Source organism: Heptranchias perlo, chromosome 1, assembly GCF_035084215.1.
Source record: "Heptranchias perlo isolate sHepPer1 chromosome 1, sHepPer1.hap1, whole genome shotgun sequence".
Lineage (NCBI taxonomy): Eukaryota > Metazoa > Chordata > Chondrichthyes > Hexanchiformes > Hexanchidae > Heptranchias > Heptranchias perlo.
Window position 1 is genome coordinate 92,379,704 of NC_090325.1, and position 27,380 is coordinate 92,407,083.

The window sequence follows — 27,380 nt, forward strand, 5'->3', positions numbered from 1 at the left end:
AGGGAATTGAATAAATACTTGAAGGGAAAAGATTTGTAGGGCTACGGGGAAAGAGCAGGGGAATGGGACTAACAGGATTGCTCTTACAAAGAGCCGGCATGAGCTCAATGGGCTGAAAGCCTCCTTCTGTGCTGTAACCATTGTATGATTCTACGATTCTATTCTTAGTCTTTGTTTGTCCGTTGACATTCTTGATCTCACTATCTCCTCTGATGTTAAATGGAACTCCCACATCTCCTCCATTGTTAAAGTGTCAAGCACTTATTTTCCCTCAACAACTCATAATTCTTCACAATGCTTAAATCTGATCACAACTTCTATGCTACTTTTAAAATAAAATTGCTGGACTATAACTTGGTGTTGTAAAATTGTTTACAATTGTCAACCCCAGTCCATCACCGGCATCTCCACATCATGACTCCCATACCTGGGAAGGCTCTTACATCACCACTGTTACACTCCTGGATAGGATACAAGAAAAAGCTTGTCATCTTGTAGGCAATCTCTCATTCACCTGTAGTATCTGACCACACCTCCCTGTCCAACCTTTCTTGTATCTCCATACCTTGTCAGTGCTCCACTAAGCTTTCCTTTTTTCCTCATTCTAAGCTGCAAACATGTACCTACCTCCTCCCTGCATTCTCCTTGTGTTGATATAAAGACCAATTGCACTGTCTTCTGCTCTAACTCTGTCGGCCCCTATTATGCTGTAAATTCTATGATCTATATACAGAGAAAGACAGGGAATGCACAGGTCCAGCTGAAGAGCTATCGTCGGCGTGATGGGTTTAATGGCCTCTTTCTGTGCTGTAAATATCATGATTCTTTCCTCAGTGCTGTTGAACTGTCTACCTCCCACAATTTGTCGTTCCTTTCACAATCTTCAAGCTACCAAGCTTGATGTCACCTTATCCCTGCATCTTGATTTACCCCATTTTCTCATTTATTCTTTTGAACTATGGGCCAAGGTTCTTCATCTGATTTCTCAATAATCAAAAATGCAACAGCTGAATGGAATCTACAAGAATGAGGTGGCAGGTTGGTAAGGGAATAGCAATCTGAGATATTCACCTGCCTGGACACGCTGGCTACAGTTTGTCGCAACACCTGCTTGGCTACTAAAAAATCCATAGTCTCTCACGTTTGGATCTCTCACCCATTGGACTTCTCCTGTCCAGTTCAGAGATTATGAACTGTGGTGTAGCAAATGGGAGAAAGAGGATTTTTACATAGATGCTGACTTCGTGAAAACGCATTTGGTAATTTTATTTTTCCAAGTTTACAGTGCAATTACATAAAAGGCATTGAAACATTATCATGAATGTCCTATCACAATGAGAATTATGCGCACCTTTTCTCACTACAGTGCCCCTTTAATTTTTTCTATGTGAGTCAGCTGACAGATTTAATAGGGCTGATCCCATGCTCCAAGCAGGCAGCAGCATTTGCTGGGAGCACACATGGGAAATAGTGGTTGCATGGCCTGCAAATTTTCTACCATTAAAAAATAAGGCAGAAAATCATGGGCTATGCTCCCGTAATTTCCCACATTGCGTTCTCTGCAAGTGCCCCTACCTGCTGGAAGAATGGGATTGGGGGATGAGCACTTGTGGCTATGTAGCTTTTCAAAGTTCAACACGTCGAATCTGACAGTATGATAAGATCTGACTACATGGTTCACAGCGAGTTAACTGAGCTTCCTGTGGGAGCCCACTTTGTGATACATTATTGTCTAGGTAAAAACAAATCCATCTATTAGGGTGTTTTATGTTTTTGTCATTGGCTTTTTTATTTTACATGTAAGATATATGACATTCATTGAAAAGTGTCCAAACTGGAGAAAAGTTTATAAATTCGATTTCTGGACACTTCAGGTGGCTGATTCTTATGGTGGTACTTTTTCCATTCTGTGCTCTCTACAGAGCTGCAGGCATTCCATTTATGTTATTAGATGTAATGTCACATTAGTTGTGGGTGTGTGTGCTTTAAGAGATACGAAAAATATGTATGCGAAGAAGTGCCAAATAGTAACACAGAGCAAATTAGCTTAGCGTTGATTTGAGTTGTAACTTTACATCAGTCACTGGTTTGTCGTACTCTAATATTCCCTGACGTAGTTACTGAAAACTGATAGAGAACCAGCATAGCTAGCAGCAGGATCCAGATTCACTCAGTCTTGGAGTGCTACATAATGCTTGGAGTCTTGTATTCTCCAGGTTGAACTAGGTTATACTGGCACTTTTAGTGGTGTGTTAGGTATTTCCATGCAGGTGCCTTCCAATACTGGGGGAAGGGGAACAGGCCCTCAAAACTGGTTTTTGATTTGAAAATAATCATTAGATGAATATATTTGGAATTAGTTTAAGCCCTGTTGTAACTAGAAGCCCCCTGGGACATTATTGCACAATAAAGCATCAGTGGTGATTGGTTGTGGCTCCTCCCTCACAGTTTCCCAATACAGCCAGGTCGCCCAGGAAAAGCAGGGTGTGGAACTGAGGCACTGCTTTCAGAGGGAGGAAAGGGAAATCGGAGGGTGCGTCAACCCACACCACTCTCGCAAACACAACTAGCCAGCTGGCACTAAAATGGCAGAAACTTGGGAACGGGTTGTCTTGGAGAGAGAACTGTGCTCCAGCTGGATCTAAAGATAAGGGAAAAGCAACTTACAAAGTAGTAGAAAAACAGACTGCAAAATTAACAACAATTTGTATCTGAAGAAAAATAGTTTGCCAATCTACCTAAAATTACATATGTTTCCTGGGAAGGGAAAGTGGGATATATATTAGGAATCCATGAGATGAATCAATCCTTGCGCTAGTTTAAAGTGTAAGGGCTAAAAATCAAACAGAGCACCTTGATGGCCGAGTGAGCAGGTTTGATCCATGTTCTGTGCTGAATTAGTGGATCTCAGCTGGGGCAGTTCCGTCTGTAGGGTGTAACAATCAGTTTCAGTGCCCTTGGGCTACAGTAGGAAAAAGTGGTCAGTGTTCTTGCTCCTGATCACTCTGCAATGACCCCTGCCAGAAATTGGGTGTCAGATGAAAACAGGATCCGTTTTGACAGTGATGGTTCTTATGGTCTAATAGCCCATTGGCAGTCCATGCATAGGCCTATGTATGAAGAATACCTACTTAGGTGATCAATTGGAGGATCATTAATGCCCATGGAATTATATTCCAACATGAGTCTGCACCTTCAGGAGAACAGGGAGGAAGAAAATCAAATATAATATTTAATGTACTTTTTATTTCTTTCTGTATTTCTCTTGTTATTGTTTTAAAATATTGTTTCAAAAGTGAGTGCTGGATTATATCGTAAGGACAACTGGCTGGAAGAGTTATTAAGCCATGTCTTAGCTAAGGATAAGCTTTTTGGGGGGAGGGGAGAAACAGTAATGCATTATGTTCATCATCATGATGTCATGTGTATGTAACATAACAATCTATTTCAATACAATTTATGTCATGTTCATAATTTTTTTTAAAGTCTGTCAAATACTTGTTCATGAATACACAGTCAAAATGATTGCGGAAAGATTTATATTTAATGGACTTTATCGATTGATATTTATCCAGCTTCCTCAGATTGTCAGGGTCAGTACTTTACTATATGCCAGTTCTCCTGCTGATGTCATCAGCTCTCAATATTTAAATTAAATCTTTTTTTTTAAAAACTCAACAGAAATGAACAGAACAAAACAAGAATGTTACAGTTAATCAGCTCTATTTAAATGTCTGATTCTTAAAACAATCATAGACGGTAACCTTCCATATTTAAATGTTTATTAATCCTGGTCTTTCTGCAAGCACAAAGTGAATTGTCTTTTACTGTATTTGTATTGTTAAGGTTCTCCCAGCCTCCTAACATTGTCTCTGCTCAGGTGTGCTTGTCTGATTAAGGAAAATGGGCCTAGAAATTGGATTGCCCATGCCCATTTTTCAGGGTCCAATATGGCAGGTGCCCAAACCATGCTGGAAGTGCACTGCCCGCCATATTGGTTCGAGCTCCTCCACCGGTGTTCAATGAACACACCACAACTATTCAGGAAGCTTTGTGAAATTGGTCTGCCCCAGTGCCTGACTTGCCATGTGATAAACTTGCCAAGAAACTCATGGCATTAACAGTCAGCAAAGACCCTGCAGCCGTGCTATTTAAAGGGCTAATCCCCTTCATGCAGGTCAGTTGCTGGTTTGTCCTGTTAGGCTGCTGGTCGACCTCTGGGTCTTTTTTTTGGTTACTCTCACCGTTCCACTACTGACTTTGAGAATTCTGAGAACAACCTTATGTTGGTCCTGGACTGCTTGTCTGCCTTGCAGATATTTTGTTTCACTCATGGCTGATCTGGTAGGTCTGTCTCTGGGGTTGGAGGAGAAAGGTGGAGCACCAAAGAAGACAGCAGCGAACAGGAGAAGCTGGCAGAAAAGGAAGAAGGAGGGCAGTGTGCAGGAGGCCCTACCCGCAGTGGGTCTTCAGGCAACACTTTTCATACCTCAATCTATATCAATGACTTGGGTGAAGGGACCGAATGTATAGTTGCTAAATTTGCTGATGACACAAAGGTAGGTAGGAAAGTAAGTTGTGAAGAGGACATAAGGAGTCTGCAAAGGTTAAGAGAGTGGGCAAAAATTTGGCAGATGGAGTATAATGTGGGAAAATGTGAACTTGTCCACTTTGGCAGGAGGAATAGCAAAGCAGTATATTATTTAAATGGAAAGAGATTGCAGAACTCTGAGGTACAGAGGGATCTGGGTGTCCTCGTACATGAATCACAAAAAGTTAGTTTGCAGGTACAGCAAGTGATTAGGAAGGCAAATGGAATGTTGTCATTTATTGCAAGGGGAATGGAATATAAAAGTAGAGATGTTTTGCTCCAGTTGTACAGGGCATTGGTGAGACCACATCTAGAATACTGTGTGCAGTTTTGGTCTCCTCATTGAAGAAAGGACATAATTGCTTTAGAGGCGGTTCAGAGAAGATTCACTCGACTGATTCCTGGGATGAGGGGTTATCTTATGAGGAAAGGTTGGACAAGTTGGGCCTGTATACATTGGAGTTTAGAAGAATAAGAGGTGATCTTATTGAAACATATAAGATCCTGAGGGGAGTTGAAGGGGTAGATGCTGAGAGGATGTTTCCTCTCTAGGGGCCACAGTTTAAAAATAAGGGGTCTCCCATTTAAGACGGAAATGAGGAGAATTTTTTTCTCTCAGAGGGTCGTGAGTCTGTGGAACTCCCTTCCCCAGAGAGCGGGGGAGGCAGGGTCATTGAATATTTTTAAGGCTGAGTTAGATAGATTCCTAGTGAGCCAAAGGTCAAAGTCAGACGGGAAAGTAGGGTTGAGGTCACAATCAGATCAGCCATGATCTTATAAAATGGCAGTGCAGGCTCAAGGGGCCGAATGGCCTACTCCTCTTAATTCGTATGTTTGTATGTATGTAATCCGACCTAGGAGCAATGCATGAGGCATCTGCGCTTCACCAACGAGTCTGTAACTGAGCTCTGTCACCTGTTGCAGCCACAACTGGAACCCCAAACCAGGGCATGGAGCGCACTGCTTGTGGCTGTCATGATCACCATGGCCCTTAACATTTATACCACAGGGTCGTTCCAGGCTGCAGCAGGTGACATCAGCGACATTTCGCAGTTCGCTGTTTATTACTGCTTCAGGAAGGTCACCGATGCTCTCTGCTCCAGGTGGAACACTTACATCTCCTTCCCCATGGACCAAGTGAAGCAAGGACTAGAGAGCAATAGGCCTCGTTTACATTGAAGGCTTCCCCAGGGTACAATGAGAGCCATGCCGTCACCAGAAATCTCATTGATCAGACCATTGGCATGCTCAAACAATGGTTCCGCTGTCTGGACTGTACTGCAGGAGCTCTGCAGTACACCCTGACCACCTGTCTCCAAATTTGTTGTTGTGTGCTGCATAATTTTGCTATACAGAAGGACCAGCCCTTACCACCACCTGAGCAGGAAGAAGCAGAGGAGGAGGAGGAGGAAGAGCAGCAAGAAAAGGTTGAGGAGCAGGAGCAGCATCGACAACCAGTCCCCCTAGCTGCCAGAGATCTTAGAGAACAACTGATACAAGAGCAATTCACCTGAACCATCCCTCCACTCCCCAACACTGCCGTCATCCTTATAACCACCGTCCCCAAAACCACCAACTGATTGCCTGCCTGCAGGGCAGCCTCATGGGTCTTGACTACAATTAATAACACCAGCACCAAATCCAGAACAAATAACTTTACTCGAACAACTCAATTCATATTTCTATAACCGTTAACTCATTGAATTAAGAATCACCCTTGTGGAAACCCTTAGTGCTTATCTTCAGTGCTCATTTACCTATTCTTGTATTCCTATGAAGTGCATCTTCAGTGGCTACAGCTTGGGAGGTGGAAGTTTGCTGAGCTTCCATTGGGGACACCAGATGGCCGTGGTGGGCGACCTTGAGCAGCTCTGGGCTTTGAGGGCCCGTCTGCAGACTGCAGCATTTTGGCTTGGGCTGGAGCAGTCTGAACAGAGCGCAGAATTGATTTGACACTCTGGATGCCCCTGCCAACGCTGGACCCCAAAGGCAAGATGGCAGCAGTCTAAGCTTCCATGATAACAGTCTGAGCTGGCATGGAAGCTGTTAGAACTGTTACCGGAGGCTCCATCAGGTGGTCCTTATTCCTGTGTTCATGGAGCTGACCATTCGTTCCATGCTTGACAGACTGGTCTCCGTGCTCTGTGCAAAGCTCCAACACAAGTTGGAGCAATACTCCTCCATGCTTTCAGCCACAGTGGGCAAGCTCGCAGGCAGGCTACCCAGTGCACTTTGAATTTTGTGGTGTGTGCCCATCTACCTTCGTCGGTAGTCTGGGCCCTCAAAGTCATCATCTGAGCTCTCTGCGATCTCGACCTCTGGTGAGCTGGCACCTGTGCCGTCCTATCCTCCTGCCCACCTGTGCCACGTGAAGATCTCTCCTGTAGCCCTGGACCGTTTTGCTTTCAAACTGATTCAGCATCACCCAAATCTTTGGCGAGTGCCAAGTGGAGGTATCATGCTCCCAAAGCATTACTACAACGTGCTAAAAATGGCTCAAATTCCACACAAAAAAAACTTAAACAAAAATAGAAAATGGTGATAATGCAGGGCAGGTTCATCAATATCTATAATGAGAAAAGACAGGTTAATGTTTTGGGTGTAATTCTTCATTAAAACCGAAAGATAAACAATCATTTTAGTAAGGTTGGAAGAAAGGGGGGAGTTCTCACTTATTTTACCTCTGCTAGGGGTAAGGCAAGGAGTCTCAGAATAGGAGATAAAGTATAGCACGGACAAATATTGGCTTAATAACAGGAAACACTGTAGTCGTAATTGGGAAGTTTTTAGGGGAGTAGAGTGTGTGAGAAAGGTGGTGCAGCAATCTTGGAGTCCTTGCTATTTTTAACATATACAAGAGGATCTCCTATGTCATTGCTCACAGTAAGTTGGATGATATGCTGTTTTATAAGGACAAGAGTGTTAAATGATGTAATGCACAGTATTATTCTGCTGCTGGGTTAATGCTGCGTCCTTTTAAGGCCACAAAATCTGAGGCTTTGTTAGATCAACAAAGCCTCAGGTCAGTCATTGTTTGACGGGGAACTGTTTAGATTGCAAAATTCTTATAAGTTTTAGGCTGCAGTCAGAACCATCCTACATTAAGCGACTGGCTTTCTCTTTTTTCAAGATTATTATAAGGACTGAAGTGTGATACAGTGTAAAGCAAAGCGTATTTTTCTGCTGAGGTAGATCTGTGACCCTTAAGGCGACAAAGTCTATTTGTTGTTAAGTAAACACAGGCTCAAGTCAATCAAAGTTTAATTGTTTGAGAGATAACTTTGCTGATTGGAACATGCTTGTCAGTTTCTGGCTGCAGCTTAGAAGCATCCAGCAATCTAAGATTATTTTGTATCTGTAACAAAGTGTTACATCTGGAGTGTGACATCTGTGCATTCCAGAGATACTGGTCCCGAATTTTCCCAAGAGACCTTTTGGGGGGCAGATCTAGGGTGGGGTGAAACAATTCCTTGCCCACTAGCTGTGCCACGACACCTTCCCATTTTCCAGGGTCAGAGGTATTTACATGGATCGGTTGGGTGCCCATACTATTAATGGTGGAACTGAGGCACCGGTCTCTGGAAACCCATTGTGGGGCCTGACCGCAGTGTAGTGCTGGCCCGAATCATTTGGATGAAAAAAATTGCATCTTTTATTTGGCAGCCTTGAGAGGAAGGGGAGCCCAGGAGAATGACACTCGAAATGCCTTTGGCTCCTTTTGGGCCATCTGGCAACCCAACCCCTCCACTGTGTTCCCACCTGCCAGCCTTCTCCCTCATCCCGTCCACAGCCTCTTTTTGGGTCATTATGGTCCTTCCCACTGCTTTCCCCATCATCAGCCATTTGTTGCCTTAAATCACTCAATGCATTATTAATATGTTTGTGGACTTACAGTCTTTAAGTTCATTGTTCATGCAATTTCCAAGCTTTTATACAAAAATGTACTTTTAAACCCCAAAAAGAGTTCACTATCTTTTCCAGTAGAGAATGTTTCTAAACTGAATTTGAAATCAAAATGAAGAGGGAGGGGTTTGCTGTGATTGATATGGACAACTGCCAATCAGGAGGAGCCCAATGATTCAACTTCATCTTTCAGCTCGGTGGTTTAAATCACTTGGAAAAACAAACTTAAATCCTCTTTCAATTTTTCCACTGTGAAATGAGATTGTAATAGAAATTGCTCCTCGTGTCACTTTTTGCATGAAGGCATTGCCATTTTAAATCCTGACATGGATAGAATGGCACATGGGCCCTGTTCTAAAAAAAAATTACACAACCTATGGATACGAATAGATAGCACACTTGGACTTTGACACTTGTTTTATCCGGTTAGCTTCACAAGTTGTAGGAGGTTATGATTTATTTACAAGCGAGCCCTCAGGTTTCATATATTTAAAATGTGTAAATTGTGACACCCTGGGTCTCTAAACTTTAACTTCACTTGTATTTATGCAAGATGGCCACCGTACTGGCTGTATGTGGTGGTGTTGTTGTTGTTGTGGTGGTGATCTGTATAAAGACTGACTCTCCATCTTTTACTCTTTAGAGGCACCTGCTTTATAAACTGCCTCAAATGTGCCCAGGGATTTTGGCCCCTGCTCAGGAACAGAAGAGAAAGCAGACACAGGTGCAGTTTGGACACTGGGATCACTGTGGGGTCACTGGGACCCTCTGGGATCACTGTAGGGGGGGTAGGGGGGGGGTAGGGTGTCCCCCAGGCCAGCAAACCTTGGTCAGCATCTTGTGTGAGGGGGTACAGAAAATGTGCCCTCACACTGCCAGGTACTTTTACCTAGTAAACTTTTGTGAATTTTCTGATCATTTTTTGCTACTTAGGTCTTGGATGTACCATTTTAAGTTCATGCAGTCTTCAGCATTACCAGCCAGGAAAACTGGTAAACTGAGAGTAAATTAGGATTTTATTACATTTTTTTTGCTTAGAAAAAAATATTGCAGTGGAACCTTATGCGCAGGTGGCCAATTGTCCATAAATACTTCCTAACTCAAAAAAAGCAAATGTGTTTCCTCCAAAGGCTCAGTGAGTAAATACACCATCTGATGTGGTGCTGAAGGTTTTGCTTCCATTGATGGGGGACTGCTCATGCCAGTGGAATAGTCCCCACCATTAGGAGAGAGGAGCAAAAAAAGGGTGGTGGGGAGAGAACATAAACATTGACATTTTCATCACATTGCATAGGTGATTTCCTTTTGAAATCACACTAATATTTTACCTTTAACGATGCTGATCTCAGGATATAGCAACAAATGCTTCCTATTCACAGTCAGCATTTTGTATGTTATTCTTATTATATTTCAGATGCTTTTAACAAATGTTTTTTAAGACCCTCAAATTCACCCTCCTCAAGTGATAGGGTTTGCGTTGTTTCTGGTTTTTAGTAGTTTCAGTTTTAGGAGTTGAAATTAAAAAATGAAATGACTTGCATTTATATAGTGCCTTTCATGGCCTCCGGAAATCCCAAATCGCTTTACAACCAATGAAGTACTTTTGAAGTGTAGTCACTGTTGTAATGTTAGAAACGTGGTAGGCAATTTACTCACAGAAAGGTCCCACAAACAGCAGTGAAATAAATGACCAGGTCATCTGTTATTAGTGATGTTGGTTGAAGGATAAAGGTTGGCCTGGACATTTTACATCCACCTGAGAAAGCAGACGGAGCTTCAGTTTAACATCACATCCAAAAGACGGCACCTCTGACAGTGCAGCAGTCTCTCAGTGCTGCTCTGAAGTGTCAGCCTAGATTATGTGCTGAAGTCAAGGAATGGGGCTTGAACTCAGTGGCAAGAGAGCTACCACTGAGTCAAGGCTGACACTTATGTTACTAAAGTGCAGTTTGATTTGCAAAGGGTACTGAACGGTGAAATTTCAGTGAGAAGTAGAAAATGAACCTGATTACACTGAAACAACATGAACAACTTACAGAGCATTTCCTCACTCCTCCCCCAAAATTCAATCACTATTGCTTCAGTAAATGAGACACAGATCTGACCTTCAAGGACGTGAGAAGTTAACCTACAAGGAGAAGCACCCAGCAACCCCTGGGAATAATCAGTTAGCTGATGAGTCAGCTGATAGAGCTTCAATTTCCTCATACGTTATGATATCTGAGTAGGCTGTTTGACCACAGAAATCAGTTTTTAACCATTCGTAGCTAGTGTACTAGTGCTGAATGAACTGATTCCATAAACACCAGTGCAATAGAATTTCTGACTGATTTGGCACTAGCTGCCTGTATAGTTAATTAATAAGCAATTTAAATCTAATGGGGCATCAACTTGTGAAAAAATATTTAGTAGCCTCTTTTGTTCAATGAGGAAGGAGAACTGTATTTTATTTTTGTCACAACAATGTCTTGTGCAGGCAATGTGATATGCATTTCAATACATGTTATTTGTTTTTGAACATAAAGAAGGGTTGGCAAAATACTTTTTCACAATAACAAGTAAGGCCAATTTTCACTGCCTCAGCCGGGTGTGCTCGAAAAATCACAATGCCGAACTTACTGGCCCGTTCCCACTCCCAATCCACCTGACACCATTTCTAACTGGTGTTGGAAATGGGCGGCCAGAGCACCCGCCTGATACTGGTGGGTGTCTCATTAAGGCACGGAAATCGGGGACCTAATACGTACATAGGACCCCAATGAAATTTTCAGGTACTAGTGGGCGGAGAGTGCACGTGCATGCTTCACCTATTGGTACTAGGTGCAGAGCAACCTAACCAGTGGTCCTTAAAGGGACACTCTGCAGGAAACAGCACAGGTAAGTTTTCGAAATTATTTTTGCAGGAGGAGCATGAATGGTATTTTGTGCCCATCCCTCACCCCGGATAGTCTCCCTCCGCCCTCCTCCCCCCCCCCTTTAAGTCTTGACTTCAGGACAGACTTTGTGGAGGAACCCACCCCTCCCGATCGGCGAACTGCCAGTGAACGGTGGTTCAGCGCTCACAGATCGCAAATCAGCTGGTGCATCTCGCCGATGACATCGGGCAGGCGGTGCGATCGCTCCACTCACTGTGCGCTCGATGTCTACCGATAATTAGAATTGGCCAGTGTCTTTTTAGTATATTGCAGGTTCATTACATATATCCTGTATAGCATGTAGCTTATTACAGTGTTATAGAATTAAATTGTTAAAGTAAAACAAACTTTGTGTCATATTCTGAAGTTGTGGAAATGTCAGAATCTAAAACTTTCTGTTGCTATTTACCTAATATTAAATTATTTGTTACAATTTAATTACGTGTGAAACCTTCGTTCAGCACCACAATTAATTTCTGTTTCATGTGAAAGCGCAAGCAGCTTTCCCAAGCCAGCTTAAGTAGTAACCAGCCTGGTTTATAAGCACCATATTTGTTTAAGCTTGCAAGCACTAACAGTGAATCGCTTTCTAGCTTGCTTAGTTTTTTGCGGCCCGTTGAACTGTGGGAGCATTGTGACTTGTATCCCAAACAATATGTAGGCATATCTTGGGCCTGATTCAGCTCTTGGCTGCCTAAAAAGGTGTGCTGTTTGCTTTGCCTAAGTGTTCCTGTGGCCTCGTTTACTGTCACTATGTACAGACTGTTTTTACCGTCATGAATCATTCTTTTGCCATCCCTGCTCACTACAGAATTCAGTTTACAAATGAGGACAATTTGTTTTTCAGTAATTCTTGTAATGTAACTACACAACACACAGATAAGTACATTGATTCACCACAAGAATTTTTCATTGCAGCATTTTAATTTATCAAGTTGAAGCTACACAGGGGCCGTGCTCAGTTCCACAATAGTTTCCACACGAAAATGAAGGTAGAAAAGGAGAGAAGCAAAAAAAAAGGATTACATGATCATAAATATCAAATCTTTTTGAATTCCTTATCTTATTGGATTCTTCCCAAATGTTAGTTTGCACTGTGTATGTTAGGGAGAGGCTGTTGAAAAATGATTAATTTTCTCCCTTGTTGATTCTTTCACCAAAATTTTTGAAAATCCCATCTTTGTGAAAATGTCATGGCTTCACTCCCCTTTCTCATTCCTCAAGGGTGGATTGGTGTGTTCTGAAATCCATTAGTTACACACTCGGGTTACCATCAATTTTCAAACTGATTATGAATCTACAGCAACAGGTAGTTTAACGTCCACCCCACCCACCCACCCACCCACCAAAGCTTTATCCAAGGCCTCAGCAAATGACTTCCCAGGAATTTAAATAACTGTGGATTATTGACCAATAAAGAGGCATAAGTACGGTATAATAGAATTGCACAATTCTCGTGATCTGGAGGAAAGGCTGCTCTTTGGCCGAGGGGTCAGTGCTAACCCAACTTGTCAAACCCCAGGAAAACTAAAAGGTATAGCAGGCTTTCTTTTTATAACTAAAGAATGTAACATTGTGAGGTAAATGAAGTAGAATGCTCTGCCATTAATTTGCTTATAGTAATCATTTGCCTTCAATGTCATACTGTTCCAAGGTTAGTGGAAAATGAAACAATTCATTTCTTTTCTGTAAAGAAGTTTCTTGTTAAGGTCCATTTCAAAAGTAATTTGAAATGTGTGGTTTCTATCCGTGTTGAAAATAGCTGGAAACTTTGCCCACTGATTTGCTGTTTATTTAGTTTGCTTCAGTTAAGAGTTAACAGTTTTACGATATTTAGCCAAAAGGGGCTGATGTCCATAATCTAAATATAAGCAAGTGAACCCGCAAAGTCAGTTTGATAGATTACTTCAGTGTAAACAGTAGGTGACAGTGAAGATACAGTTGTTTAGTTATACAAGTGTTCGATAAACTCAGATTGTAGTACAGCATTATGTGGGACTAACCACAGTTCTCTTGGGTTAAATGTTAACGTTAAGCAAATGGTGGCCTTAATAAAATTCAGTATAATTTGATACAATTTTGTGTAATAATGGTCATTTTAGTAATTTAAAAAATTTCAAATCTAAATTTGAGAATATGCACTCTTTCAGATAAGTAAAAGTATCTGACTTGTGTTTGTAGTGGATGTTCTTTATTCTGTTTTTATAATATTCTAGTTTTGTATCCTCTAGAATGAATCTTTGATTCAAAGTCCATTCTTCAATGTAACTGCAAAGTGAACACCTAATCCATGATACATACTTTATGCTAAATTGCTACTCTTCCCAAGAAAATCTATGGATGAACAGGACAAAAGAGTTAATGTGATTTGTCTTGCAAAGTCAGGTCCTTAAAACCATTCTGTTCATTTTTTTCTTTAAATTATTAACTCCACTAAGACGTCAATGAGCAACTCTACCCAGCAGTAAATCTGATTGCCTAATTTCACATTTGCTTCCAAAGTTCCAAAGGGCTAGACCTGCTCCAAAGATCAGGGGTTAGGCACAAGTTGTTTCGCTTTGTGGCTCTATTATGCAGATATAACAGAATTTACAGATAACACAGTTGCACGATTTTCTCCAGATCGGCACATTAAGGCAATAGAAGGCTGTGATTCGTACAAGTCAGACAGTGGTACCTGTGGTTAATCAATAACCTGATGTTGCTTCAGGTTTCCTTGGTGCAAGGTACTCTTTAGAGTGAGGTCAACTGTCAACTGAAAAGAGTTGCTAGCTTTTATAGGTGTGTGACAACTAACTGAAAAAGCTTAATAATTGTTTAATGTTGTCAAAATATAATTGTGAATTTATTCCACCCCCTTCAAAAAAAATCTTTGTAGTATGCAATAATAGATTTGGGTTAATTTATGGGGAAAATATGGTTGCTGATGATCATTGTTAATAACATTTAGGGATTTCAGCAAAAATTTTGATCAATTTCTCGATGTCTGGAAACATTTTAATTAAAGCATTTTTCATTTTTTTTAAAGAGACTATGGGGATTAAATTGAATAACCCCTGAAACCAAGCCCGTTCATAGCGATGCAGGCAGCACATTACATTCATGTTGGCTGCTGTTTTAAATGATTGCTGCGTGCAGCCAGTACTACCTGCGCTGTTGTTTAGCTGCACGCATCAGCAGGGGCCCCCGATATCACTAGTGGCTCGCGTTTCGTAGAGGCAGCCTGCACCTTTTAAAGGGGATGTACATTGTGGCTGCAAGAAGTGGTGGGAGTAATTTCAAAACTGAATCTGTGCTGTGATACTTTGAAGAATGGCTGCACCTGGGAGAGATCATGCACCAAGGTTCTCTGATGATACACTGGAGGCCTTGGTGCAAGAGGTGGAGAGAAGGAGGGGCATTCTGTATCTGCAGGGGGGCAGGAGGCCCACCAGACATATGCTAAAGTGGCAGTGGGAGGAAGTAGGGGAGGAGGTAAATGCCAGGAGCATAGCCTCAAGAACATGGATGCAGTGCAGGAAGAAGTTCAATGATTTAAAAAGAGTTGTCAAGGTGATTGAGTTAAAGGGTCAAGTGGCACCACTAGCCTCATCCACTGCTCAATTCACTACACCCCCATCACCCACCTACCAACAATCTCTATCAATCAGTACTCAACCGTTCAATTCATATGCTTTATCTTACTTACCACTGTTGCAAGCCTCACACCCACAACTCACAGTTCACACACAATGGTAGCTATTCAACCATGATAGTCACATCACACAAACATCTTGTAGGACACTCAGTGATAAACTTCCTTCTTTCATGCAGGAAAAGGTGACGCATAACAGGAGGCAGCAAGTGGCAATGGCTCCATGGACATGAACATGCTGTCCTCTCTGAGGATGATAGCCTTCCTTCTCCCACCCCTGCCACTCCGCCAGTGCCTTTGCTGTTGCCTGTCAGCCAGCCAACCCGCTCCCTGTAGAGTATTGAAACTTTATCCAAGCATAGGAAACTTCCAAAAACACATACAAATGCACCAGCAGCCGGAAGAAATAATCCAGCAACTGACCTGTAACTCCTGCATGATCCCTTTAAATAGTCATGGTCAGCTGTGCGTTAGATGGAGTATGGAGTTCCAAAATAGCAGCGGTCCCTTCAAATCTGTGTTGCACACTGATTGGCGTCATATTCTCCCTACTCTGCATGCTGCCGACGGTCGGTAGGTGTGTCCGCGCAAACATCTTTACCAAGATGGCGTCCTGCGCACTTCTCGTCAGAAGTGTGCGCACACATCACTGACCCCGTTTTCAAGGCTTAGTTGGCTGCACAGCGTCTAAAAAACGGGTGCTAAACGGCTTAATTTCACCCCCAATATCTCAATTCTTTTTTCCCTAGAAATCATAATAGTCTAATTTCAACAACCACCTGATTGATTTCCTAAATTCAGAATTATGTAGGTAGTGACACCTGAGTAGTAATCAGAATTAAAATGAAAAAAAGACCAAAATGTAATTTTCAGGTGAAGCAAGATTAAAGGGTGAAGATAATTAGTCAGGGCATGCAGACGTAATCCAGTCCCTATTTTAAATAGAACCATTGACTCACACAGCACAGAAGGAGGCCATTCAGCCCATCGTGACTGTGCCTGCTCTTTGAGCTATCCAATTAGTTTCACTCCCTGTCACTTTCCCCATAGCCCTGCAATTTTTTTTCTTTTTCAAGGATATAAATCCAATTCCCTTTTGAAAATTACTATTGAATCTGCTTCCACCACTCTTTCAGATAATGCTTTCCAGATCATAAAAACTTGCTGCATTAAAACTATTTTCCTTGTCTCCCCTTAGTTCTTTTGCCAATGATATTAAATCTGTATCTTCTGGTTACTGACCTCCTGTCATTGGAAATAGTTTCTCCCTATCTACTCTTTCAAAACCGTTCATAAGTTTGAACACCTATATTAAATCTCCCCTTAACCTTCTCTGCTCTAAGGAGAACAATCCCAGCTTCTTTAGACTCTCCACGTAACTGAAGTCCCTCATCCCTGGTACCATTCTAGTAAATCTCCTGTGCACCCTCTCCAAGGCCTTAACATCCTTCTTAAAGTGTGGTGCTCAGAATTACACCATTAGAATTGGAATGCAAGAGTACATAGGAACATTCTGCTCTCGCAGTTACTTCTGGAGTCCCTCAAGGATCCACCTTGGAACCTTCCTATTTCTCATCTATATGTTGCCCCTCACCGACATCATGCAAAGACATGCCACTAGGTCCCACATGTATGCTGACGACACCCAGATCGACCTCTCACCACCTCGCTCAAGCCCTCTATTGCCTCTGTGTTGTCAGCCTGCTTGTCCGACACCTATTCCTGGATGGGCTGCAATTTCCATCAATTAAACATTGGGAAGACCGAAGCCATTGCCTTTGGCTTCCGCCACAAACTGCATTCCCTTGCCACTGATTCCAGACCCTTCCCTAGTCACTGTCCTAGGCTGAACCAGACTGTTTGCAATCTCGACTTCCTATTTGACCCCGAACTGAGCTTCTGATCACATATCCTCTTCATCATAAAGACCACCTACTTCCACGTCTGTAATATCAACCGTCTCTGCCTCTGCCTCAGCCAATCTGCTGCTGAAACTCTCATCCATGCTTGTATCACTTCCAGACTTGACTATTCCAATGCTCTCCTGGCCAGCCTCCCATCCTTCACCCTGCATAAACTTGAGCTCATCAAAAACTCTGCTGCCTGTATCCTAATGTGCACCAAGACCTGCTTACCCATCACCCCTGTGCTCGCTGACTTACATTGGTTCCTGGTCAACCAACACCTCCATTTTATAATTCGCATCCTCATGTTCAAATCGTTTTGTGGCCTCGCCCCTCCCTATCTCTATAACCTCTTCCAGCTATACAACATTCTGAGAACTTTGCATTCCTCCAACTCTGACCTCTTACACATCCCCCACTCCCTTTGCCCCACCATTGGCAGCCGTGCCATCAGCCATCCAGGCTCTAAGCACTAGAATTCCCTCACCTTTCTGCCTGTCCACCTCTATCTCCTCCTTTAATACCCTTCTTAAAACCTACCTCTTTGACCAAGCTTTTAGTCACCTCTCCTAATATCTCCTTTGGTTTGGTGTCATTTTTTGTCTTATTACGCTTCTGTGAAGGGCCTTGGGATCTTTTCCTACATTAGAGATGTCATTCATATAAATGAAAGTTGTTGTTGTTGTTGAATGGGCCTTCAGCATAGACTGTATTTTGTGCATATATAACATGCATATTTAAAGGACTGTTGTCACTGCACAAGAAAATCATCAATTAAGTGTAATTCCTGCAACAGCCAGGAAAGACCTACTCTGAAACCTCAGTTCGATGGCTGCCATGTTTGCCTTTTGAAATCGCCTGTGATTGAATAATGAAATTACGCCATTGCATATTCCTCTTTCTCCACCTCTGGTGATACCTAACCGTATGACAATGTCTCCTTAGGCATATCAATTTCTAATATATTTCATTGTCTAAGCTCTTCGTCTCACTGCCCCATGTTTCAGAGACTGATGCAGTGCTAGAGTCAATACTAAATCAATGTTTTGGTGTAATTTTAACCTTATGCCAAGTTTATTGATGTTGAGATATTGGAGCATTTATATTTCTCCCTCACAGATACAGGCATACATTTACACAACTGAGCAAGGAGATTGTAGTAATTGATCTCTTCAGACCTCATTAAAATCTTATTTTATATTTGAGTAAGGTTATGAATAGGTGCCAGTCAACCATTGCAGCATTTGTATTAGAAACTATCAGATTTCAATACAGAATCTGTAAAATGCAAACATCCATTCATCATTTTCAGTTAAATCTAGGTCCTTAAATATGTATTTTCCTCTGTCTGGTATTGTAACAGTTTCAAGGCAAATTGGAGTACTCATTCTTCGTATCATCAGTGACAGTTGTATATGAAGCATTTGAGGGTGGTTGATGACTAATCCTTGCAGGACTTTAAATATTGGCCAGAAATTAAGTGTATTTTTGAGTTTGCTAATACAGCAAATACCATTTACTTAAGTAATCCATCATCACTGCTAAGTCAGCGTTTCTGTCAGAATGTGATATCTACTACATTTCCTGTACTTTGAACTGTGATATTAAGAACCCTTAATAATGTCTCTATAGAGCTAGTTACACTGCAGCTTGTATTTGAACGTAAGGGTCACCACTCATCACCTGAGTGTTACGATCTTACATCTTAATGCAAACATTATTTGAACCTTCCTGCAAATGAGCAAGGTCTAATGTATGGTGATAAAACAGGTGGGATCTACTCATTACATATGAAACATTCATGGACTGGGTACTTGTGTACAGCAGTTGCCCTTTAAGCACTTTAAATAAGTCTTGAATTCATGCATAACCTATTTACAATAGCAAATATATTAACATAGCTTTTCTTTTCCTTGCCAATTTTCTCCTTTTTCCGCCTCACTTGAAGGTGTTGACTCCCTGCTGAGGCCCTCCAGTATCTCATCCAAATGGCCATTATTCACACATGAGCCTTGATGATGAAAGTCAGTAGGCCTGAATCTATTCTTACCTGGCATCCATGCACACATACTTCCAGGATGGGTTTCTGTAGAGCAACCAAGAGTGAGAACCAGAGCTGATTTTTCTAACCCAGGGGCACTGAGCCCAATTGTAACTCCCTAGTGCCACCCAGCCTAGCATCAACTAACTCAGCACAGATCATGGATCACGCCTGGGACTTTCCTATTCTATATGCCTCAGTAATTCACTGGATAAACTTGAGCCAACAGGGGAGCTTATAAATGTAATAAATAATACATAGGATAATCTTCCAAAGGTCCTGGGGGAGTCCGTGCCACCAGATTCCTGCCAATACTTGTTACTATAGAAAGAGCAGAATTGTGTAGAGATTGTGGAGAATAATTCAGTGATGTATCGTGACATGCTATACAACTATTCTTCAGATGGAGGAAACATCCTATTCGTTTATCTGTGAATTCTCTGCACACCTTTGTACTTGTTTGACAGGTACTGGTAAACCTCATTAGTAAAGTTCTCTAAACCTGAGCCCAAAAAAATGTTAATATTATCCTAGGTTCATAGCACAGAGATCTTATGATTCCCTACTTTTTAAGAGGACTAAATAATAGCTTTTTTGTAATATTTGTAATATTTTGTAATATTACAGATTATTTTGTGACCTTTGACTGCAAATGTGAAGACTACTCAGGGGTAATAATTAGCTCCAGATAACAAGGATCTTTTGTAATATGTGTTAATGGGATCTGTATGTTTCAATCTTCAATCAATTCGAAGAGTAAATCAGACTTTTTTGGTGCATGTCCTTAAATAATAATCACCAAAAATATCCAGCCCCTCCCCTCCCCAAAATGTAGCCCTCTCTATCAAAACCACTGTTGAATTTTTAATGCTAGTAAAGAACTGACAGGAAAGTTGCTAACAGTACAATGCTGTGGACAGAGCTCTACACATGTTTCCTGAGAACACATGCTCAGAGCTCTACACATGTTTCCTGAGTACACATGCTCAGAGCTCTACACATGTTTCCTGAGAACACATGCTCAGAGCTCTACACATGTTTCCTGAGTACACATGCTCAGAGCTCTACACATGTTTCCTGAGTACACATGCTCAGAGCTCTACACATGTTTCCTGAGAACACATGCTCAGAGCTCTACACATGTTTCCTGAGTACACATGCTCAGAGCTCTACACATGTTTCCTGAGTACACATGCTCAGAGCTCTACACATGTTTCCTGAGTACACATGCTCAGAGCTCTACACATGTTTCCTGAGTACACATGCTCAGAGCTCTACACATGTTTCCTGAGTACACATGCTCAGAGCTCTACACATGTTTCCTGAGAACACATGCTCAGAGCTCTACACATGTTTCCTGAGTACACATGCTCAGAGCTCTACAGTGTCCAGTTTACAGCTCAAGTTTCTTTTTAAATTTTGGCAGCTTACCATGACCCCCACAACCAGGCCACCAAACCCCTCCTTGGGGGCAGCCAGTTAGCATCTGAAACAAAGACAATTTAATATTTGGGTTCATCAGACAGGCTGAAGGAGGCCCTTTACACGACAGACCCAGACAAAAAAGAAGGTCTTTATGTTTTGATTAGTCTTCAAAAAGGCATTTTTTCAGTCTGCCCATGCCAGCTGAAGTGAAGATTCCCACCTGAAATGATAACCTATCTATCTCTTTCATACGCTGATCTGTTTTGGCCTTGTATTAGTTTAGTTCAGTTCACGAGATTACTGGTATTTCAACCTTTCTCTTCTAAACAACTTGCAGAATTGGTAGATAATAATAATTAGTACTTCTCAGTGAAAGATTACAAGTAAATGAGTCTCATATCCCTGTACAAAATGTTCTAAATCAACTTTACTGAAATCATATTTGTGCTTGGCCAGCATTCATCTGTGTTGATCCTCCTCTGCACCCACTTTCTTTTTCTCCTCTGCAAAGAAAGACCAATCAATAAGATATTGTTTTAAATGGGTGGCACTTTTTGTTACATTAGGTCACTTCTCATTGACTTTTTACTAGAAGTACCACTTTGGTAGGAAGAATGGAAAAGCAGAATATTTTTTAAAAGGTGAGAAACTAAAAAATGTTGGTATTCAGAGAGATTTGGGTGTCCTTGTATATGAATCACAGAAAGTTAACATGCAGGTACAGCAATCAGTTAGGAAGGCATAGGGAGAGCCTGAGTTATCAAGATCATAAAAACCAGCAGGGAATATTGGTTTCCTTTTTTATTCATAGAATCATAGAACGGTTACAGCATGGAAGGAGGACATTCCGCCCATCAAGTCTGTGCCGGCTCTATCCAGGGGCAATCCAGCTAGTCCCACTCTCCTGCCCTATCCCTGTAGTCCTGCAATTTTTTTATTTTCAAGTACTTATCCAGTTCCCTTTCAAAGGCCATGATTGAATCTGCCTCCACCACCCCCTCGGGCAGTGCATTCCAGATCCTAACCACTCACTGTGTAAAAAAGCTTTTCCTCATGTCACCTTTGGTTCTTTTGCCAATTTCCTTAAATCTATGCCCTCTGGTTCTTGACCCTTCCGCCAATGGGAACAGCTACTCTCTATCTACTCTATCTAGACCCTTCTTGATTTTGAATACCTCTATCAAATCTCCTCGCAACTGTCTCTGTTCCAAGGAGAACAACCCCAGCTTCTCCAGTCTATCCATGTAACTAAAGACCCTCATCCCTGGAATCATTCTAGTAAATCTTTTCTGCACCCTCTCTAAGGCCTTTACATCTTTCCTAAACTGCGGCACCCAGAACTGGATACAATACTCCAGCTGTGTCCGAACTAGTGTTTTATAAAGGTTCATCACGTCTTCCATACTTTTGTACTCATAAAGCCCAGGATCTCGTATGCTTTTATAACCACTTTCTCAACCTGTCCTGCCACCTTCAATGATTTGTGCACATATACCCTCAGATCTCTCTGTTCCTGTACCCCTTTTAGAGTTGTGCCCTCTAGTTTATATTGCCTCTCCTCGTTCTTCCTACCGAAATGTATCACTTTGCATTTTTCTGCGTTAAATTTCATCTGCCACCTGTCCGCCCATGCCACCAGCCTGTCTGTATCCTCTCGAAGTCTGTCACTATCCTCATCACTGTTTACTGCCCTTCCAAGTTTTGTGTCATCTGCAAATTTGGAAATTGTGCCCTGTACACCCAAGTCCAAGTCATTAATATATAACAAGAAAAGCAGTAGTCCCAGCACCGACCTCTGGAGAACACCACTGTACACCTCCCTCCAGTCCATAAAAACAACCGTTCACCACTACTCTCTGTTTCCTGTCACTTAGCCAATTTTGTATCCATGTTGCTACTGCCCTCTTTATTACATGGACCGCAATCTTGATGATAAGCCTACCATGCAGTACTTTATCAAACATGTTTTGAAAGTCCATATATACCACATTGACTACATTGCCCTCATCTACCCTCTTTGTTACCTCATCAAAAAACCACTGAGGTTAAACTGACTGGCCAATAGTTGCTGGGTTTATCCTTACACCCTTTTTTGAGCAAGGGTGTAACATTTGCAATTCTCCAGTACTCTACAGATGTTTAGAAGATTATGGCCAGTACCTCTGCAATTTCCACCCTTACTTCCCTTAGCAACCTAGGATGCATCCCACCCGGACCAGGTGACTTATCTACTTTAAGTACAGCTAGCCTTTCAAGTACTTCTTCTTTATCAATTTTTAGCCCATCCAGTATCTCGACTATATCTTCCTTGGTAAAGACAGATGCAAAGTACTCATTTAGTACCTTGGCCATCTCCTCTGCCTCCATGAGTAGATCTCCTTTATGGTCCCTAATCAGCCCCAGCCCTTCTCTTACTACCCGTTTACTGTTTACATGCTTGTAGACAACTTTTGGATTCCCTTTTATGTTAGCTGCCAGTCAATTCTCACACTCTCTCTTTGCTCCTCTTATTTCCTTTTTCACTTTCCTCTGAACTTTCTCTATTCTGCCTGGTTCTCACTTGTGTTATCAACCGGACATCTGTCATACACCCCTTTTTTCCATTTCATCTTACCCACTATCTCTTTTGTCATCCAGAGAGCTCTGGCTTTAGTTTCCTTACCTTTCTCCCTCAAGGGAATGTACCTAGACTGTACCGGAACCATCTCCTCTTTAAAGGCCGCCCACTGTTCAATTACAGTTTTGCCTGCCAATCTTTGATTCCAATTTACCCGGGCCAGATCTGTTCTCATCCCATTGAAATTGGCCCTCCTCCAATTGAGTATTTTTACTTTAGAGTGGTCTGTGTCCTTTTGCATAGCTATTCTAAACCTTATGATACTATGATCGCTGCTTCCTAAATGCTCCCCCACTGATACATGCTCCACTTGGCCCGCAACATTCCCTAGAACCAAGTCCAACAATGCCTCCTTCCTCGTTGGGCGGGAAACGTATTGGTTAAGAAAGTTATCCTGAACACATTTCAAAACGTCCTCCCCCTCTTTGCCCCTTATATTATTATTGTTATCCCAGTCTATATTAGGATAGTTGATTTATTAGATTTTTGGCGCTTTGAAGTGTGATGGCTGACTTGTGTAAGTGCTAAATGCAAAACATTTATATATAGATGTGACAGCACTGCGAGTCCTGAAATTTCTTTTCAGCAACCCACCTGAAATGCTGTTTGCAATATTAACATATGAAGGTTTAATGCACCTGAATGACATTCTTCTGTCGACGGATTAACACCTCTGTTAAAATACCTAACAGAGGAATGTCATACAGACCTATTAGGTATTTATCCCCTAATATCACAAACAATAATTTCAGACCTGATATTGAGTTGCACTGAGTTATGCATCAATATTGAGTTAAGAAAACTTGACAGACTTGTCTGTAAGCCTGTCTTTAGTATAATAGCATGTTTTCTGGTAGAGAAATTTTTTATTTAAGGGTTTTGCACAGGAGCTCCTGTGATGATCCATTTGATAACTGCACTGCCTAATGTGGTACTTAGCCACACAGATCAAGAAAATCCCAGGTTCAACAGCAGACTACATTGAGTTAGCTGATCTCAGCAATAGCATCACTGGAACGCCATAGCTGACCTCAGGTAGAGTTAAGCTAGGGAGGGGGAAATTCAGCCAGAATTCCCACTCATGGGTCATGATCTTAACCCTGAAAAAGAGGTGGGTTGGGGGCGGGTGGGGGGGGCATTAAAAATTGCAACAATTTCAAACCGGGCCCCAACCTGCCCTTTTCCAGTTTTCACGAGGACGGGACGAGGGAACCTACCCGCTCTCAGGAGGCGGGTTATCACTAAAACCTTTCAAGAAGGCTGTGGGCATCCATTTTTTCAGGTTTTGTGATTTTAGCCTCTGGGACTGGGATTTCCGGGCCTTCTCCTTCATGTGTGAGAGCAGGCGAGAAATCCTGAAACTGCAGATAAGTACCTTTACAGCACAGCTTGTAGGGCTGGAGGAGCAGGAGTGCTTCCCCCAGGCCCAACAAGCCGATCTGCAGCGACGCCCACAATGATCGCCAACGCCCCCCCCCCCCCATCAATCGCGACCACCCCCTCCCCCCCCCGGTGATCGTGACCACCGCGATGACCCCCGATCCCGACTCCCCTCCCCTGGTGACTGACCCCCAATCCCACCCCCCACCTCGGTGACCGATCCCTGATCCTCCTCCTGATGACTGACCCCCCCAATGAATAAAAGCCCCCCGATTTCCCCCCATCCATCCAATCTAAGACTTACCTGAATGCCTACCTCTTCCTTCCTCTTCTCCCATCCGATTGAGACTAGCCTGTCAATCAGGCTGGCCTGTTGGGCAGGAAACGTCAAAATCGTAAGGACGTCCCGGAAACCCGTACTTCCGGGTTTCCCGTCCGCAATTCGAACCCCCCCCCCGCCCCCTTCCTGGCTCCGGCTTAAAATTATGCCCCTGATCACTATCCCGTGATTTCTGCTGCAAATCACACATGTTGATGTTGTGTCAGGGCGGAACTGCACTTGGCTGTGATATCTTCAATGGTCAAATGGCCCACCAACACTCACTGATTGGGCTTACACATGAAGAATGGCTACATGGTCAATGTATGGGAGGTCACCCAGCAACTGTGGAATATATTCTAATATGAGGCAGTGCCTTCACGGGAAGAGGGGTGAAAATTGGTGCGAAACATGTTTTACATTAAGGTATATCAAATTTGCACTGGCAATTTAATGAATATAATGGGGTGAATTTCTGAGGGGGTTCTCCTGCTTGTCCGCCACGGAAACCCCGGACAAACATGTATGCCTTTTTCTGGTGTTTCCGAAGTTATGGCAGACGAAAAGGAGAACCCTCATGGCAAATTACCGCCATGTGTTCCAGACATTAAAGGACCAATTTTCCTGGGTATAGAGCCCCAGGAGCATCTGAACGAGATGCACAGTCAACCAGGACCATGGGTAGAGAGAACGCTGAGTCCTCACTGCCATTGGACTGCCCACAAAATTTCTTGTCCCCATCTGAGAGAGCCCCTGCAGCGCTGTGCTTGAAGGAGCTGCAGGGATTCAAATCAATCAGCTTTGTCTTGTTTATGATGTCAGAACGACCTGCGACCTGATTTCCTTTCCCAGGTTGTGCTAGCTGCCCTCATAAAAAGGAGGCTCTACCAAAAAAACAAAGAACATTTTGAGCTCTGCCAGGCTTGCGTCAACAAACATTCTGAGGTGCAGAATCTTTAGTTACTGAAAAAATGTCAATACTTTGTTGATATTTCAGACATTAAAGAAATAGTATGGGAAATTTTAACCCTTCCCGCCCAGCGGAAACCAGGCAGGCAGGCAGGCAGGCATTTAAAATCGCCCGGGAGACTCACCCACTGATGCCCTGCTCTCTTCCTGAAGGCTATGATTTTAACTTGCTTTTCTGAGCAAGCGGGAAGGACACCCGAAGTAAACCGGCAGGGTCCTTCTTTAAATATATAGATTGAGTGCCGATGATCCCATCGGGGCCCGACTGCTATTTTAATCATGGGCCTGAGTGGAGAAGCAGTTGTGGCTTTCCTGCCAAGCCAATCTGGCGGGAACAGGAGCCGGGGCCAAACAGGTAAGTGTTTTTACTTCTTGCTTCTCCGGGCCTCGTGGTGACATTTGATCATGTGACATCTGATACTGTGACGTTTGCCCACAGTTTGCAAATCTTATTGCATTTACCCTATAAAGGTTGGGTCCCTTGTAGTAAAGTATCTTTGCTCGTGGTTTCGTGCCAGCAACTGTTGTGTGAGAAGTTCCGAGAACCAGGCGAAGGAACCACACAGGCGCAAACCACAGGTGTGAACTGTGACTGTGAAGTGTGAACTCTACTCTTCTCCCGGATTGCTAGCAACAGTGCCTGAGAGATTAAGCTTCCATTCCAGGAGACTCCTAGATCCAGACACCTGTAACTCAAATAAATTTGATCATACAAACTCATATTTAATGCTGTTGTGAAATGTAAATAAGTTGTGTAGCAAAAAGTAAAAACACTTACCTGTTTGGCCCCGGCTCCTGTTCCCGCCAGATTGGCTTGGCAGGAAAGCCACAACTGCTTCTCCACTCAGGCCCATGATTAAAATAGCAGTCGGGCCCCGATGGGATCATCAGCACCCAATCTATATATTTAAAGAAGGACCCTGCCGGTTTACTTCGGGTGTCCTTCCCGCTTGCTCAGAAAAGCAAGTTAAAACTTTTCAAGAGGAAGGGGAAAATGGAGTTAAGAAGAAATCTGCTTAATACACTACAGTGTTCATTTAAAAAGAATGAGCTGTACAACAATCCATGAATGGCAGATATAATGTAAAGGATAATGAGCTCACAGCTATTTCTTAGTAATTTCTCTTACCAGTTGCAGAATAGGGTTGCTAACTCTGATTGGAGGCATTCCTGGAGATTTGATCACGTGATGTTCTGACCACATGACATCTGAACAAATGACTTCTGCTCATGTGATATCACATGACTTCTGCAATTGTTACTGCATTTACTTTATAGAAGTTGGATCCCCTGTAGTTGAATATTTTTGCTTGGGATTTCGTGCCAGAAGCTCCAAGAACCAGGAGACCAGCAGGTGAAGAGGGGAAACCGAGGGTGGGGGAGCAATTAGCAGGGGGGAAATCGAGGGTGGGGAAGCAATTTGCAGGGGGGAAACCGAGGGTGGGGGAGAGGGGAAACCAGAGATGGGAGGAACTTTGTTTCTACCAATAACTAATAGTAACACTGAAATTGCACAGATAACTAATAGTTATACTGGTAACACTCAGGTTTCCCTCATAACCAACAGTAATACAATAACTCACTGATAGTCTATATGTAACTGGTAGTAATAGGTGTAACACCCCAACATCCTACTTATAACTAGTAGTAATTCTATAACCCATTGATACCCACCTTGAAAC

At 42.6% G+C, this 27,380-nt stretch overlaps 1 protein-coding gene across 8 annotated transcripts in view; it reads left to right on the plus strand.

Moving 5' to 3' along the window:
* Positions 1 to 27,380, plus strand: part of rbm47 (RNA binding motif protein 47) — a 223,951-nt gene that overhangs the window by 171,517 nt on the left and 25,054 nt on the right. Inside the window, exon 1 of one of the 8 annotated variants that reach the window (XM_067988445.1) lies at positions 12,858 to 12,943. The exons of the other annotated variants lie outside the window; for them this stretch is intronic. The gene's annotated coding sequence lies outside the window, so the exon portion shown is untranslated. Of the gene's footprint in view, positions 1 to 12,857; positions 12,944 to 27,380 lie in introns of those variants that run through there. 8 annotated transcript variants of the gene reach the window in all.